This window comes from Pteropus medius, unplaced genomic scaffold (genome assembly GCF_902729225.1).
Source record: "Pteropus medius unplaced genomic scaffold, Ma_sr-lr_union100, whole genome shotgun sequence".
NCBI lineage: Eukaryota > Metazoa > Chordata > Mammalia > Chiroptera > Pteropodidae > Pteropus > Pteropus medius.
Window position 1 is genome coordinate 6,116,530 of NW_024351073.1, and position 6,320 is coordinate 6,122,849.

A 6,320-nucleotide genomic window follows, 5' to 3' on the forward strand; every position below is an offset into this window, starting at 1 on the left:
CTCAGTCCCATCCCGTTTCTCTTGCTGTGAACCAGCAAGAAGGTATTTCTGCCTCACGTTTTATCAGGAGAGGGGTTTGCAGCTGCCGAGCCTGGGTGTTGGAATTTATTTCTACCTCTGTAGAGAAGGAGCAGCTAGTCCCCTATCGTCACAGAGATGGTAGAACTGTGTGTTCTGAGCGGTTTTATCAGCAATGAAGATGAAGATTGGCTTTCCAGCTGTGAGGCTCCTGTGTTCCTCTCCCCCACTCCCTCCCCCTTCCTCAACTGGTCCCACATCCAAGAGAGCCAAACCTTAAAACCTTTATATTCTTTTTTTTTTTCTGATTCCATCCCTACCTAATCCTCTGCCATTGAGCCCATGACATCCTTCATTTAACTAAAATGTTCTTGTAAGTTCTCTTAGCCTCCGGGCTTCACTGATACTCTTTAGGGAACAAGGCCATAGAAAAATGCGTTTCTCTGGGGAACCTATGCTCTCTCTGACAGGTCCCGCCTATTAATAGTTACACCCTTATTCTATTAAAGCTTTGCTCCTTGTAGCACCCTAGGAACCAGCCTTTTTCATGAGTTTTCTTCCCCTGCTTAAAAACCATAAATCCATCCCCCATTTCTCCAGGCCTGTGCCCCATCCACCTCTCACTACCCTACCTCATGACAAAGAGGTGGTGAAGGCATGCCCCATGCAGCTTTCCAGACCCTTATCCTGTGGCTCCATTATTGGCTATAATGAGGAGCAGCTGAGAATGACCAGTGCAAGGTCTCGTTTCAAGATATAAACATCAAATAATGTGCAAGGTCTCATTTCAAGATATAAACATCAAATAATGTGCAAGGTCTCATTTCAAGATATAAACATCAAATAATGCTCTTTGATTCTACTACCCTTCCCCATTGAGTGGACGACTCAGAAAGACACTTCCATGTGTATTTGTTTGGGGTTCAATGGGTACCTCATTCAAACAATTTTTTTCCCGCTCTTTAATTCCCCCACATACACTTCCACCCCTGACCTATGGATGTTGCCATTTCCCCTTAGGAACTGGATCTCTGAAGGCGGGGCGTCTCCTCCCACACGCTCGTGTCATGCACCCCAGGCCTGGTGCACCTGGGGTATGGTCTGTGGCTCCACCTGGGGCACGAACCTAAGACCTTCTGCGTGTAAAGCAGACGTGCTAACCACAACACTGTGGAGCCACCCCGTCAAACAATTTTAAAAGCAATTTTCTGCAATAATGGAGATAAACTTGGGGTTGAAACCATGGAGGACACAGAAAAGGCTCCCACTAAAGTTCAAGCTAGCATTAGTTACAAAAACGGATTTTGCCTCAACCGTGTCTGTGTACCAATCTGGATAAGGAAGGCAAGATTGCCCTCTGCTGCCTGGAATTAAAATAGCCTTTAATTTTTTATGATTGCATATAGATCCGGTTTTGGCAGAGTTAATGCCTTATACCACTAACCAGAGAGTCCCCTTTGATAAAAGGAGTTGTGGCATCATAGAAGATTCATAATTCACTTTGAAATACTGAAAACTCCAAGAAGTCATACCTTGAAGAAACCAGTTTACCTAAGTCTCTCCTGGATTGAATATCTTTAAGAGCTTACAGAAAGCACATGACCACATTTTCAAAGTGAACACATAAATGTCACGTCAAACAGGCCATTGTGAATCTAGATCTAATTATCCCTCCTAGAGATGGCATCACCCGCAGTCACTTGACCCTTGATTCTGTCCCTTAGTCATTGCACCCTCAATTCCACAGAAGCCCTGCCTCCCATTCCCCACTACTTTGCCCAGCCCACTCCCTCTCAAGTGCAGTCATTTCTCCTACTTGCTACCTCTTCTATCAGTTCCTTCTTCTTATTCTCCAGTCCCTGATTTCATTCAGGCCTTTATTCTTGATCTGCCTCCCATGATGCTACAGACTCTATGTGCTTCTGTTGTCCCCGCGCTTCCTCCTTTACGATAAGCATCAGTTTTAAATATTTGGTCTCCCTTTTTGCTAGACTGTCAAGTCCATGAAGGTAGGAATTTTGTCCACCTTTCTCACTGTCTGATATAACACCTGTTCCATATCTAGATCCCAAGGGTTTCTTTCTTTCTTTTTTTTTTTTTCCTGAACACATGAATTCCTAGAGGGAATTGTCAAATGCAACATAGAGGATCTTTGGTCTTTGGCAAGAACCATTTCTATGGTATGAAGGGAGCTGAAGTCGGAATACACAAGGACACAGAATACAGTGGAATAGAAAAGATGGTGCTTTGGGGTTGAGAGCTAGAAGGCAATTAGGGGAGAAGGTGATGATATAAAGGGATAACTACTGGAGCAAAGTACATACTGGAGCAAATGAGAATATTACTTTCCGTATACTACATGTAAAACTTAACTCCTCATAACTATTCCATGAAAGTGGCAATATCTACACTTTATGGATAAGAAAAGAGGCTCAGAGAAATTAAACAAATTTATCTGATGTGACCGGGTTTGGATATTAACCCAATTATCTTTTTCCAAAGCTCATACTTTTGTCTCTATACCATATTCTCTCCCCTGGGACCAGGAGCCATGGTAGAATGGCCTTAAAAGATACAATAGAAGAAAGGAAACTAAATGTGAGTACTGTTTGAAAATCTGCAAAAAGAGCCATTAGACCCATCTAAATCCCTACCTGTGCAGTCAGGTGATTACTTCACCCTGCCCCTCCCAGAAGACTATTGGGTTTATGCTCTGGTGTCAACTTTCTGGGACACCAGAGTCGGGGGAGGATGAGGATGAGGTACTGTTCTGGACATAGAAAGAGCAAGTGAAAGTCTGCATATGGAATGATAAGGCATCCCTTTTCTAATATGAAATCAAAAAGCCACAGGCTTACCTCACAGGGAAATTGGAAGAAACTTCTCTAAAGAAACTTAATGACCCTATAGGATGCTATTATAAGAAAAAGGAAGAACACTTGAAAACTTAAAAAAGTGACAGTTGAAATATTTTTTTAAATCAGTATAATGGGATGATAAACTTAAAGAGAACTCTTAGAAAGTAGGTCATCTAAATAATAGAAGTTTCACTAAGAGAACAGAAAGAATGCAAAAATAATTTCTCCAACTGATCGTAATTCAGTAAAGTTCTCAAGTCTATCACCACTCTCAGTAAGCATGTGCATATGCACACACACATACTTCTAATAGATTTTTTAGTGTTTCACTCTTAAACAAGGATCTCTGGCAGTTAAGCATGCTTATAATATGAGAGAGCAAAACATAGACAAGTGAACTTAAAGTAAACACAATGCAGTGTGCTAAACAAAACTTCAATGTAATTTATAAGAATACCTGAGATAAAAGAAACTGAATCCAAGGAATAATAGGATGCTGTAATATAGGGAGTGATACAACAAGAACTCTTGAAAACTAAAATAAATAAATAACAGTTAAAACAAAACACACACCTACAGAATAGAATGACTGTGAAGAGAAAGTTAAGGAAATCTCTCTTCAAGTCCAACACCTAAATGATATAAGGCCCAATAAAAACAGTAGAGGAGGAAACCATCAAAGACAACACAGAAAGCATTTCAAAACTGAAGGATGTGAATCTCCAGAAAGAAAAGGCTGCTCACCACGATGGAAGGCAAAATATCTACATCCTCTTCATGAAATTTCAGAATAAGGATAAAGAAGAGATCTAAACCTTTCAGAGAAAAAAAATGACAGGCGACAAAACAGACTGAGAATAGGAATGGACTTCCCCTGGAAACACGAAAACGCACAGGTAAATGGGAGCAATGTCTTCCAAATTCTGAGAAAAAATATTTTCAACCAAGAATTCTATACCTAGCCCATAAATCCTTCTTTGAAAAGCAAGTGGAAAATCCTGTCCACCAACATGAAATAGCGAACCAACAAAAAGGAATCCAGGAAAAGGACCAAACATGGAAAGGAGGTAAAGGCTGACAGGCGAGGGCTGCCAAGAGCCCAGATTAGAGCAGGAGATGGAGGATTCTAGAAGGAATTTGTCTCAGAGGATAAATGGAATTAGAGAATTGTCTGCCAGATTTGACTTATGGATGGCAGTTATTTGAGGGGATGGAGGTGTTAACTAAACTTACTCAATATTTATGTATATCAAATCATCACATCGTACACCTTAAACTTACATAAAACTGGAAAAAAAAGATTGGACTTATTGGAAGAGCTGTAGTGAAATGTTTAAAACAGAGGTGCTCAAGTCAGATATTTGAAGAAAATACTTTAAAAGAAAGATACTTTTTAAGTCCAACAAAATGAAGGTTATATTAGAACAAATGTAATCATAGACTATGATTTGACGTAGAGCATATTTATGGATGTAGTAACAGACACAGTATGGACTTAACAAAAACTCAAGATATATTAGAAGTATGGAGGAAGGAAATACAAGGGTGTGAACTAAAGTCCTCACCTAAAACAGAAGTTAATAGAGGGGTTCTAAAGGTGATGAATCAGGAGAGCAATAGTGTTTAGAAACAGGAACAGAGGCATACGCCTGAGAGAATGGGAATCCCAGGAAGGTCACGAGGACAAGAGGCTCTAATTTTCTTATAAGCCTTTTATTACTATTTGACTTATTTTTAAGGCAGAAGAGAGAAGTCAAGACAGAGCAGGAGAGCCTCTGCCCCAATGTGTGCTCCTCTGCATCAACTGGGAGCTTACTAGATGCGGTATCTCAGGACCCAGCCCAGACCTGCCAAACGAGCCTGCATTTCCACACCATTTCCTGGTGATTCAAAGGCCCAGTACAATATGAAAAGCACTGGTCTAGCAGTCCTGGTGCAGGTGTCCATTGCTGAAATGAAGTGAAGCGAGAGGACTCACTGGGTACATGAGGTCACAGGGGTTCGAGTGTGACCTCAGGCCACCATTCTAGGTCCTTCACCCTTTTCACTTGCCTATAATCTGACTGCTCAGTATTTGTGACAGATTTTAGTTTTGGTACCTATTTTACACATTTTGATACCTACACTTTATTTTGGTACCTATTTTTTACTTTACAAAATCTGTCTTTACAGAATTTATCACACAGTGATTCCAACTTTGTTGTCATTAATCTCAAATCGTTCCTGTATATCTGACTGCCAAGATAACTCTCAATAGACTAGATGCTCAATAAAGGCTTTGCAGTTAGGTTCTTTCAACTCTTGTTACATATCGGAACAGAACAGATGAGTAAGTCAATAGAACAGTCTCTGCCCTCCAGGAAACAGAAGGAAAAGAAAAGAAACAAAACAAACTAACTGCAGAGAAAAGAGCTTTGATGGAATAAGCCCACAAACTGGAAGAGCCCTTAGTGGTGGTCTTTTAATGCTTCCACTGGAAGCAAGGACTAAGCTAAGAAGGTGTCTGTTACAAAGAGGATTGTTGGGTTCCCAGTCCTGCCAATCTATGTCTTCAAAATATATTTTATATCTTAAGCTTTGAAAGGTTTATAAAGCTTCTATAAATATCTCAAGGAAATTGTTAATACATAAGACATTTGTTGTTTTAAGTATAAAATAGGAAATGAAAAATGTAGCTAAAATCATAGTTGGTCTTTGGACTACAGAATGATTTTGTAATATAATTTTTTTTTAACTGAAGAAAAATCCAAACTAAGATACTGTGAATTTAAAAAAAATAATAATGATCAAATATATTATTTAAAAATGATTCAGCAATTTTGGTTCATGACTTGAAAATGCAAAGTTCTCGTTTAAATAGTTTCTCTCAAGATACACATGAAAATTAATTACAAACCTATCAAAGCCTAAGTCTTAAGAGAGTCATAAAGCAAGCCTTAATTATAAAATTTCAAAAAAAATCCCTATGATTAAAGATCATATCTCCTCTATTAAAGTGAGGATTGATCTATGCAAATTGGCTTTGCTTTTCCGTGACCCTTGCTCACATAATGGCAGGGTTATTAAAAAACTGCCAAGATGTTGCCTTTTAAAAATGATTAAAGAGAAATTCATATATATCCACATAAGGAATTCCTTATTTTGTGGTGTTCTTTGAAACACCATTCGCTGGTAGAAAAATTCAAAACTTATCCCTTATGAGAATAAGGAATTTGTCTAATAAGAGACTCGATGGCCCAGAATAGTCTGCCATAAACATATATTTCTTTGAAGACTCATCTTTTATCTTAAAAATTTGTGCAAATCTACTCTACATTAGATCCATGGTTGGTTTTAATTGTTTAAAAGGTTTATATTAAAAAAGAAGTAAAGTAAAAGTGACACCCCTAAAAGATTAAGTTATCCTGTGACCGAGAAGGAGGTGCCTAGTTCATATCCCACTCT